The sequence below is a fragment of the Dermacentor silvarum genome, chromosome 6 (assembly GCF_013339745.2).
Source record: "Dermacentor silvarum isolate Dsil-2018 chromosome 6, BIME_Dsil_1.4, whole genome shotgun sequence".
Taxonomy (NCBI): Eukaryota; Metazoa; Arthropoda; class Arachnida; order Ixodida; family Ixodidae; genus Dermacentor; species Dermacentor silvarum.
Window position 1 is genome coordinate 108,697,142 of NC_051159.1, and position 12,272 is coordinate 108,709,413.

Genomic DNA, 12,272 nt, shown 5'->3' on the forward strand with positions numbered 1-12,272 from the left:
TTTTGTTGACGCAAAGCTTTTGGGGCAGCTTTTGGGGCTCCCGCTACATCGGTGAAATAGCGTGCCCAACGCAAAACCCAAACGCAGTTTGCGTCTCGCGCATTCACAGTGGTGTCGACGCTATTTCTTTGGGGCCCCAAAACGTTTAGGGGGCCCAAAACGTTTGGGGCCCCTATTCAAAAACTCTCTAATTTAGCCTACAAAATTTGCGTTCACACTCCTTTAACAATTCGCTACAACTTTCATCCGCAAAACCGCAGAGCAACTGCCATCCGGGCCTTCACTCTCCAAAACATAATGCTCGATGGAGGCGAAAAAGCCAGTGCTTGGTCCGACTTCACCTCGGAGAGCAACGCCAGCTGGAGTCCGGTCACAGCTTAAGTGATACTGCTCTGCTAATGTAACTATAGGCTAACAGTAAGTCAGAACACATTCCTGATGTCCGTCCATGCAAGCGAAGCTTTCTTAATTTTGTAGAACGGTGCATTGAAACACAACACATGGTACGTAGAATGGGGACGAATCCTCATTTACAGATTACAGTACTGTGGCATTAAAGCGCCACAGTACGACGAGAGCCGCGCAGCGAATTTCTTTATCCACCATGATGGACCATGCAGAGCAAGCTTCCGCTTGCTCTGCAAGGTCTTTTTGAGGAAAACGCTGTTTTATGGATTCTTCTTCTTCTTCTTCTTTCTGGGGTTTTACGTGCCAAAACCAGTTCTGATTATGAGGCACGCCGTAGTGGAGGGCTCCGGATTAATTTTGACCACCTGGGGTTTTTTAACGTGCACTACAACGCAAGCACACGGGCGTTTTCGCATTTCGCCTGTATCGAAATGCGGCCGCCGGGGCCGGGATTCGATCCCGCGACCTCGTTCTCAGCAGCGCAACGCCTTAGCTGACTGAACCCCCCCGGCGGGTTTGTTTTATGGATTGAAGCACAAAGTTAACTGGAACGCCCATGCATTTCGTCGGACACTTTGAAAATTAATATCTCGAAACTGGTTCAGTCCCGAGAATAGGTTCCAAGGGGATACAGCTTTGCGATCTCATCAGCTATATTTTTGTATTTAAGAAGAAGAATTTTATTTATTCACTCACGAAAATAAAAGCACAGTAACAAGATATACAGAAGGAGGTCCCAAAGCTCAAGGCTGTAAGGGGACCTCCTGTGGCATAATTCGTTGATTGAAAGATGTGCCGTAAAATAATTAATTAAAAGTTTTTGCGTAATTATGCTAATTATTCAATTAGTCGTTTTGATTTCTCGTGCAGTAATAGCCGCCTCATCGAATAGTTTAGATCAAGGATTATAATTGTGCTATCTGCCACAGGCAATTTATAAAAGTTTGGTGCAGTTAAAAATGAAACACCCTGTATACAGACCAGATTTCCTTTTTTTTTGTAATTTATAATACCTCACAGGTCGATTGCACATAGTTCTTTGTGTGTGTGTGTGTGTTCTGTTGCATTGTCATAAACGCAAAGGTGCTTTCGTTCTTGCCGTGGTTCTAGTTCTGTTGGAGGTCCTAAACGTTCACAGTACTTTATGCGCATTATTAGCCGTATTAGTCAGGCAACTACAATGCAAATTTTGTAACAGCGAAGCTGTTTAAGCAAGCCATCATTTGTGGTTCCTATCAAGAAACTATCAAGAAATAAAAGAGAATAAACTTACCGAGGCGGGATTCGAACCCGCGCACCTGCGTTCCCAAGGCGAGCTTCGTAACCACTATAGGCTATACAGTTACGCTTGCAGAACATGCATTTATGCGAACCATATGATTGCGCTCGAGCGTCGTCGCCTCCTTCCACAGCTGGCGCGTTCGCACGCTCGTGATCTGCGAGCTGAAGAGGTTTCGCGCGCTATGAGAGCGAGAGAGAGAGAGAGAGACGCATTCACGGAGTGGGTCTGCTGGAACGCGTTGTCGGCATTGCAACGCGGTGTCGGTGTTGCAAGCGGCGCAATGCAACGCGGAGTGACGGCCGTAAGTCCGAGACGCGCGAAAAGAAATTATAATAATCATGAGTAATAAGATGAAAAGTTCGCGCGCGCTTCCGGAAAATGCTGGGCTACGATCACCCAGCTTCGCTGTTTCAAGCGTTGCACGGCCGAGTGCAAGGTTAAGCGTTCTTTAATTGTGAATCGTGACATGGCGAGACTAAAAAAAAATTTTTCAACTTTGTTGCACGTACAGACTGACAGCTCATGGCACTGACAGAGTCGGTCATTGACTCTCAAGCTTAGCAGGTAAAAAATCATTGTTTGGAGCACGGTGATGCGGGAAAAAAAATGATAGTAGCACAAACCTGAATGGGCAAACTGTATGCGTTATGTATGTAATGTCACCCGTCGCGGTGGCTCAGTTAGCTAAGGCGTTGCGCTACTGAGCACGAGGTCGCGGGATCGAATCCCGGCCGCGGCGGCCGCATTTCGATGGAAGGCGAAATGCAAAAACGCCCTTGTGCTTGCGTTGTAGTGCACGTTAAAGAAACCCAGGTGGTCAAAATTAATACGGAGTCCTCCACTACGGCGTGCCTCATAATCAGAACTGGCTTTGGCACGTAAAACCCCAGAAAGAAGAAGAAGATGTATATAATTACGAAAAAGTACTTAGGCAAAGTTAGCGCTGAAAACAAAAACTTTATTTCCTTAAAATATACTTGCCAAGTTCTGGTTCTTTTGATTCTTACTTACCTATCCTCAACTAGTCGTTAATCTCTTTTGCACTTTATATATTATGTTATTCCACGTTACCCGATTCATGGCCAGTCCGCAAGAGTGGGTACGCTCGATTGGCTCCATAAGGCTTTATAATAAAAATAGCACAACAAACCAGCGAGGTTTGAAAAAAATTCACGAGGACCAGTTCCGAAAGAACTACATCAATTTGAATAGGGCCCATTAGGCAAGCTTGATTACGAGAGCAAAGCATTCGTACGTCATGGCTTGCATGCGTGGAACAAACAATTCTTAATTCCTTCTACGCTCGCAGACGCTGCTGCTGGCACTGTGGCCGATTCGTTTTTGAATGAACCGAAATATGTTGCTTTGCCGAAAAGTCAATTTTCTTGCAGCCTCGCATATATCAGCTGCAGTTGTTCTACTTGGGAGTTCAGCGAACCTCCAGCTTTGTTGTTTGCGCTGTCAAGGAGCTGGCGACGTCAGATGCACAGCCGTCAGCCGGAAGGAGATGATGGATGTGTGACGTGGTTCTTGGACAGGCTTCTGTTATTACGTAGCTAGGTGTTGTCGCGGCAGACTATTGCTGGAGGACCAAAACAACAAGAGACAAACTCGTTTCCCTTTGCGTTCTTTCCCGTTCAGTTCGTGGATCAACGTAATGCCAAGTTCCCTGTGCTTTCCTTCTCTTTGTTAGCTGCGTTGACGTGTCATAGCTTATCAACGTCTTTCCCAGACTATATTTTGGACGCCTCCGTGGGAACGCACGTAAATTGCATCTCGGCGTGCTAGACGTGTAGCTTCTGTGTGTGCGTGGCTCTCGTCACAGACGTTGCTTTTGGCGCCTAATTTCGAGCTGTCCGGTGAGATGACAAAAATATAGCTCGGCAAATCAGATACCATCGCGATTGATATGCAAAGGCATAGCCCAGATTCATTAAAGAATGCATCAAGAAACCGCGCGCCTGGCACGTTCGCACACACGCACGCAACTTCACGTTTACGCGGTCTCATAGCACGTCTTGGACCACATACACACTTGCGTTGCCTAAAAACGACTTGTGCCGTGTCGCTGTAATATATTATATTATTACGATCGGCTGCACCATGCAGTTGGACACTGCCACGAACAACTACTGTATCTCCCAAAAAATGTAATTTTTAGACTCGGCTAAGACTGAATTACCGTCTGTATTTTCTTTAGCTTTGTTTCTTTCTTTTCTAGCTTCGTCCTTAACCTTGTGCGCGTGGCTTTCAAATTCTGTTATCTGCGCTATAAAAACAGCGTGAGCCACAAACGTGTATACAGCAAAGTTAAACAAGCACCAGAACTCGATAGACCATTAGATACAATGTGTCGCCGCAAGTGTGTGCAAATGTTTTTATTCCTCTGTCTTTGTTTGCCAAGGTAACGTAACGATTGGGTCGGGCGTGTATACTGTTCCATGGAAGTGTGTTAGTCTATAGAAACTCATCTATAGAAGCTTGGCGATTCAGCTGATCCCTCGGCACCGTATGTAGAAAAACAAGAACACGAACAAAGGCTTTTCCGAGATCAGCGGCCTTGAAATCGTGGAAACCACGTCGCGTTACTCAATCTGCAGCGTACGAGCGCACCGTATATTTATTTTCTCTTAACATTTTTTTAGCCTTTCTTTTTTTGTGCGTGTGCGATAGATAAAAAGCTTTCTCGTACATGGCGGGCTTTCTTTATCGTTGCCGCATCGAAGAAAAATCCCGCTCAGATAAGAACACCGCGACACCACTGAGGCTCATAAATGCCGCTTCGTCTTTCTTCCAAAGCACCTCTCGCTGTTCAAAAAGCTTGGCCGCCGGCGCAGCGGGTTTGATTTCCCGCCGAGATGAGAGCAAATGCAGGGCGCTGTTCGGAGCGTCACCCTGAATACCGATGCGTGGCACAGGGCCCAGACGGAAGGTCACGGGACGTGCAGCGGTACCGCAGAGCCGAACCGTCGCTGATGGTGCGGCTATATCGGCCATCCGCATCTGGGTCCCCCGTGCGTCGTGCACTCTATACGTGCCCATCGCTGACAGCGGCAGTTGTGGCGACATTGCGCGAGCGACAAAAGGATTTCGCGTGGAAGTCACGGACCCGTTGTTGTGCCGCGGCGGGAGTCCCGCTTCTGATCTTGCGCGCTCGTACTCGGCCGCTGGCCTTGTTACAGCACACGGTGAACCTGGTCACGACAGTAGGTCGGCGCGCCTCCTTGCGTGGATTCAAGGTCCGTTCTTCGCGTGCACCTTCTCCTTTGTATGTGTGCGTGCGTGGGAGCGTGTTCTTGTGCGCCCCTGCGTGCTTCGTTATGCGGGCGCTCTGTGTGTACCGCGTGCGTGAGTGAGTGAGTGAGTGAGTGAGTGAGTGAGTGAGTGAGTGAGTGAGTGAGTGAGTGAGTGAGTGAGTGAGTGAGTGAGTGAGTGAGTGAGTGAGTGAGTGAGTGAGTGAGTGAGTGAGTGAGTGAGTGAGTGAGTGAGTGAGTGAGTGAGTGAGTGAGTGAGCGAGCGAGCGAGCGAGTGGAGTTGGGCGCACGATGCGGTTGGCGACCATTAGATCATCCGTAGTGTGCCGGGCTTTAGAGACTGGACGGGCTTAATTGATAAATGGAAAGAAAGCTGAACATTTTGCCCCAAACAGACAGAGAGCCTAGAAGCCTCTGATGTCAGCAGATAAAGAGAAGTACGTATTGCTGACTATATAAACTACCCGAAAAGCTGTCTTTTCCTTCGCAAAATTGCTTTCGTTCTTTTCATAACTTATGTTCGTCTTACGGATAATTATTTCGGCTTAATATTGTTCAGCTAATCATTTCATTGTTCACATACCTGTAGTTTATTCCCCGATCATGACATATTAAGCTTACCCCACCTTTTCTTTTCTCCCTGCTACCTTCTCCATCACGCAGAGCAGCTGGGTAGGCTTATTAGCCTTCACGTCGACCTCTCATTTCGTAAATGCACTCACTGATATTTTGAGCACCGCACAAAACAAACGCACACGGAGAGATGAGACGAGTGCGCTGTCTGTCAACTTGATAGACAGCGCGCTGATTCTGTCTCTTTCTGTTAGACTGTTAAGTGTGCTGCTCGAAATGGAAGCATTCCGACATCCCTCATCTGTGGTGCTATTATGTATATTCACTCCAGTGCATGGCTGCCGGAGCGAAAGAACGTGCTGGACACAGTTCCGTACATGGAAAGAAAGGGGGGGGGGGGGGGGGGTAAAGGCTAGGGTGGATCAGGACCTGCGCTGAGGTCCTGATCCCAATAAATGTTATCGTTCTCTATCACGCGGAACATTGGCGAAATAATCATTGTTGAATCGATCATTTGGATGTTACTGAATTACGTAAACCGCTTTGCTTGAAGGGAGGGAACAAATAACACGACTTTGGAAACTCCAGCTGAAAGTCGCCGTGTGCCGCCTTTCCTGTTCGCTCCGTTCCAGCACTAATGTCGAGGTTGACACTGCTCCGCAGGACGCCACAGCAATAACAGAGTCATGCCCCAGACACAACGGCAAGCATTAAGAGTTTTCTTTCTATTTAGTACTTAGCGAAAACGCGTTCGAAGCTTTCCGGCCACGGCTCAACAACGCTCCCGACTCAGCGGGTGAGATTCAAGGGCAAAGAAATGGGATTTCCTTCTTACGGACGCAACGTCAGAGCGAAGGGGCTTCGCGAACCGTGGCCAAGCGTCACACCGAGCCGTAACGACATTAGGAGGAGACGAAGCTCCGTTTTTTTTTCCCTCCGTCTGCCACGCAGCTGTGGTTATGTACTACATATACGTACGGCTGCCCCGACTAAACACAATACTGCGTCATCTCGATGCGCGTTGCTGCTTTCTTCTGCCCAAACGCATTGGAACTCGAAACTGCCCGAGTCGCATTTCTTTGGCGTGTCACGACTAAGCCACGATGATCCAAATATGAGAAAAAATTGAAATTCGTGACGTCACATTGACGCTTTGGCATGGAATTAAACAAATATATACGAGAGTTTGGCTTTCAGTTTCTTTTCTCGTAATCAGGTCTCCTTGTTATCCTAGAAGTTTCAGACCCCCAGGTTTGATCAGTCAGAAAAGACGCAAAAAATGAAAGGCGTGGTTGGCGACGCTGCGTCAAAGTTTCCACACCAGATATCCGTGACGCTATGGATTTCAATGGTGTCTTCTCAAGCCTAGTTAAAATTTTATCAGCAAAGATAGAGTACAGTGTATTCTAAAAGAGCCAAAAAGGGAACTCAAACAATGTCGAGAAGGCTTACGGCTTCATAACAGGACAAATACGAAAAAAAAATAATTATAATTTGAATTTCGTGATGTCAGACACGTACCGAGGATGGGGTATTAGTGCTCATCTTTAAAAAAAAAAGAAATAAAAAAGGGGAAAATGGAAGCTTTCTGGAGTGTTTGCGATAATTGACGTTAACTGGTGGCGGTGTTGATGGCGAATGTTTTAAGTTATTGAGCACTTAGTGCAATACGAGAGTGGTGAGACGATGTTCCCCTTGCCTGCGCGACTTGTGTTTGTCCACGTAGTACACAGTAGGCACCGCGAGACGTGTTTGCTTGAGGCATTGTTGTGGACCATTGTTCACGTAGCCTGCGAGAAGGTTAGTGCACAGCCATTGCCTCACACGGTGCATCGGATCGTTCAGAAGTGTTAAGCTTTCATTAAAGTATGGTGCTTATACGAGCCAAAACCAAAATTAAACATTATCAGGCACGCCGTAATGGAGCACTACGGGTCAGTTTTGACCACCTGAGGTTCTATAACGTGCAACCTAAATCAAGCACACGAGCGTTTTTGCACTTTGCCCCCGTTGAAATGCCGCCGCCGCCGCAGTAGGGACCGAACCCGTGACCTCGAGCAACGTCATAGTCACTAAGATACCGCGTCGGGTACTGAAGTGTTGGTTCGCTGGGCGGCCGCTTGCGTAGCATCGTATTGACGCTGCGATGCTTAACTGTGGCACTGCGTCAGCACACCGTGCGTCAATTCTTCGCAGGACAAATTTGCACGATGTTTATTTTTCAGGAATAGCAGGAACGTACCGAACCGTACCTCGAATTAACATCTACCCACTTAATGGGAGATTAAGTGGGAGACCGCGCTGATCAGCTCTGCACCGGCAGACCGACTTAAGGCAATCCAGCAGGCCGCAGATGCCGCCAGAGCCCAAGGGCTCGAGACAGTCGTCAAGGTAGAGAGGCCTAGGTCTCAGGACCCCCAGGTGCTCGCAGGACGCACCGGACATGTATATTACATTTATATTCAAGGACTCCCGTACGTGGTCGTGCATGACTTCACAATGTCTGTCGTGTGGGCTCCGACCCATTTTTATTCGCCCGTTGTTTTCCTGCTGCATGATCCGAATCTCCCGCGGCTACTTGACCCAGATAAACTGTATTGCGTTCAATTTAGGCCCCTTACCCCACGAAATCGATGAGCCACGCGGTCACGACCGCGCTTGGTGGTAAGAAAGTGTGATTTCTCCCTCGGCGACGACAACCTCGCTGATAACGGGTGGCGGAGTCTTATCACTCTTGTGCGTGTATCAGAGCCTCTAGGTTGTTTCGACGAGCTCGCTCTGTCTATGTTTTTTTTTTTTTTGTCTTGCTTATCAACGAGTGCTGGCTGAGTTCGTTGTATCCTTAAGTGAACACCGGCCTCTCGTTTACGGTGCTAATTTTTATTTCTCGCAATCATCGGTGTTACGCTGCGTAGCGCGAGCTTCGCGCTGAAGGACAATCAGAAGCAAACGAACCCTGATCCTCTCTCGCCGATCACGCGCGTAGAAAGTAGGCACTTCTGTTTTCGCCAAGAGGGGGGGGGAGAGAATTGGAAGGAGCGCTGAGCTCGAGCATTAAGCGTTCAATACGGGATCCAAAATTCTCTGCTTTTGACGCTTACTTGTAACGCTTATATTGTAAAAAGAAAATGCATATAACAGCATTTCATTAAACTTGAAGCATGCCAAACGTAAAGCTCTCCCACCACACAAACCTCGCGCGCGCACACACCATGCAGTCCCAAGTTTAGGAGCATCGAAAACGTAACTAAAAACACAGTAATTAAATTAATTTAGTGAACATGTGTATTGTGTCGGATGACATTGTCTTATTAACAATATCCGCTCGTGCCGGTGGCAAACAAACGCATGCTGCGGTTTTATTGTATATGCGCCTGTGTTCGCGCGCGTCAACGCTCGATGATGCGCTGTTGCAGCCTTGATTGACCATGCTGGTACCGGTACCGCACGGCTGAAGGATACACGTGTATACACAGGCACGCATGTTATTCCATGAGAAAGCGTACAAATTCACTCGACATAGTGCAGTGCAAGAAATTAGTTGTGCGGAAGCCCGCAAGGTGGCGGATCCAAGTTCAGGACGAATTTTTTTCCTTCAACCACGAAGCTTGCCTTCTTTTTTTTCTCTCTCTTTTTTTAGAACCCGTAGCTTTGTACTACAGTCAAGTGGATGACAATTTCCCCTTTCAAGGTGCAGTACACATGTCACAGCTACGCTATACATGCTAGATAGCCGAAAATATTGGCGCGGAAATTGGTTTGCTGGAAGTCTGAAGTGATTTCGTGTAGTTTCGGAAATGGTTTTATAATATTTGTACAACACACTCGGCTGTTCATAGAAAAAAAATTGGGTATTACGTGAAAAAATCCAGACCTCGGGCCGAATTCACAAAGCTTTCCGTTCGTAAGTGCGCTCTATACCATTGGCTAGGCACCTTCGCTAATAACACGTCCAGCGTCAGGATTGGTTAGCATCTCCTCTTACAAACAATTATGGCGTAAGAGCTTTTTGTGAATACGTGCCCCTGATTATGAGGCACGCTGTAGTGGGAGACTCCTGATTAATGGTGATCACCTTGGGTTAACACACACTTAAATGTAAGTGCTCGTGCGTTTTTTTTTTTTTTTTTTTTGCATTTTCTCCTCCACTATTATGTGGACGCCGTGGTCGGTATCCGGCAACCCGCGACCTATAAAGCTACAGGGTACTACTAGAGCTTAGCAGCACAATACGCCACAGCTCCCGTGCTATCACTACGGGTCACACGGCTGTTCGCCGTCGCCGCAACGTCTCTGCGAAGATCTTGGATCTTCCTTTTTTTTTTCTTTTTTTGCACCGCCAACCTGTCTCAAGCTTTGCTCGCAGAATTGAAGCTCTTTCTATATCTCTCGCGGTAACGCTTCTATCATCCTCTGTTGATTCTGCGTGGTAGCCCTACGGAAACGTATATACACCAACTAGCAGAAAAGCTGAAAGCCGAGATGGGCTGACAAAGAGTGAATAAGTTCGCCGACACGGTCGCTTCGCTTGGCAGTTCTACCAGCAAGCGAAGCGCGCACGCGCCGGCGGCGTGCAATGCAACGCACGCACTCGATTCTCCTGCCGAAATCGTGACCAGATTTCGCAGCTCACGCGCGCGCGTATCGTGTGGAACCAAAACATGCGCAAAGCTGTGCGTGCACTTTAATGCCCGCGTGACTGCCTTTCTCCCAACATTTTTTTTCTCGTTTTATTTCTATCTCTCGATCACCGTTTGTGATACGTGTTCATTTTTTTTTTTCTGTCGATGAACGTTCTCTCGCTTTCGTTTTTTGCCGCCGGCTAACTGTGGGGACCAATGTTTTTCCGCACCGAGTGAACGGCTCGATCAAACAAATGTCTTTCGCTGTATCGCCACCGATCTATCGCGCTGTTCGACGTGATATGCGCAAAAACTTGGGTGTCAAACGGCATGTGCTGCTGTTTTACCGCATGACTGTGTTCGCCCCTATCGTCACGGTTGCCGCCGACTACTCAACGTCTGAGCGGCCGGACGTGCTTTCATTACGCATACCAGCCTCACTTGTCAGTAGGCCTGTCTCTGATCTATCGTTCGGTAGGACCGTTTACAAACAACGTGCCTTGTTTATTCACCGAGGGCAGCTGGAGGAACCCAAGCCAAAACTCGTATAACGCATAAAATTAGAAATAAATGAGTAGTCAGTAATTATGCGCAGAGCACCTAATTAACACTTAATTAAGCAAGAAACGTTGAAGCATCATCTCACACTACATCACCCCCCCCCCCCCCCCTTTCCTTTCCGCTGAGTGTAAGCTCGGTGTGACGAATTCTCTCGGAACGCTGGGAAACATAGCAGAAAAGGGCCGCATAACGCTTTAAGAAATTTTCTAAAACTTTTTTTTTCTACTAAGATGCCAAATAAACCTTCAAACGCGCACTAGAAATGCACATTACAGCACCGGCATCATTCTTTCAATAAAACGAGTCTCCAAGGGAAAGAAGGTAGTTGACGTGCCGTAGATACATGACGCCTCAAGTTTCCGAATGTGCCATGCGCGTCATGTATCAGTGACACGCAGTTACCGATTTGCCGATTTTCCGAATCGTCTCAGTGCTTTTTTGTCGCGTTTCTTATTATATTAGAGAGAACGCAGTTAGCTTCGGCCCTTGCAAATGGGATCTAAAGCAGTGGCTCGGAGCCTTCGAAGGCCTTCTTCGCTTGAGCATCGGCCTGTTTATTGTCATATAGACAGCAGTAACCGGGAATCGATTTAAATGTAATATTCCTATTGAAAAAATTCGGCGACGATTACGATACTCTCTAATGCGAAATTTCAACGCAGATATATACGTGTTTTCATTTCGCGATATATTGGCTGGCGCGGACAATCTGTCTCGTGCGGCACGTTGCAAACGAAGCGGTGTGTGGCGTGACTGCCTCGCTAATCTGGAAATCCTGAGAGTCAGCGCGTGGGTGACGTGTGGGTGACGCGTGGGTGCGATTCTCAGCAGCCGCCGCCAACAGACCTACCAGACGACGCGCGCTAATCTGGCGCCATCTCGTAGCTGTCGTCGCCACACTACGATTTTCTTCTCACGCTTTCGCCATACTCTCCTCCGCTTTCCTCCTCGCGTCTGTCATTCCCCGCTGCGCTCCGCCTTCGCTTTCATCTTTCGCTGTGCTCGTTCGCTCGGTTACGCCGACATCGACGCTCTCCGCAGGAGCGGGCGCCTAAGACCTGCGCTCTAAAAGCCCCGTATGCCCCGTAACTCTCATATCCAATAATCCCATTAGACATACGGGAAAAACTGTACCATATATAGGATCCTATATGTTTCATATCGGATAAATGAACATAGGAGTTATGAGGCATCAGGCGCGGATCCAGGGGGGATGTCCGGATGTCCTGACCCCCCCCCCCCCCTCAGATTTCTGTATCGCCCCCTCGCTGATAGGGGGATGGCCCTGTCACAAAAAATTATGGCCACCAGCACTCTTCAAAATTATTTTTCGTGAGTACCAGTGGTAATAGCCATGTAGAAGTAAAGTTAGCTCGCTCACAAGCTTAGTTGTACTCCGTAGGGGTGTGGTGTCGCGAAGTTGCCGTAGTTAATTTTTCTCATGAACACCTTGGACCTCCTGGCGCCGGCCGTGCCTTACTCGTCCCGTCGGTGGCGCCGAATGAACGAGGGGACGTCCCTTTTGCTAAGCACGCCGATGTCCGCGCGAACGCCTTCGCGCCTGATCAACTT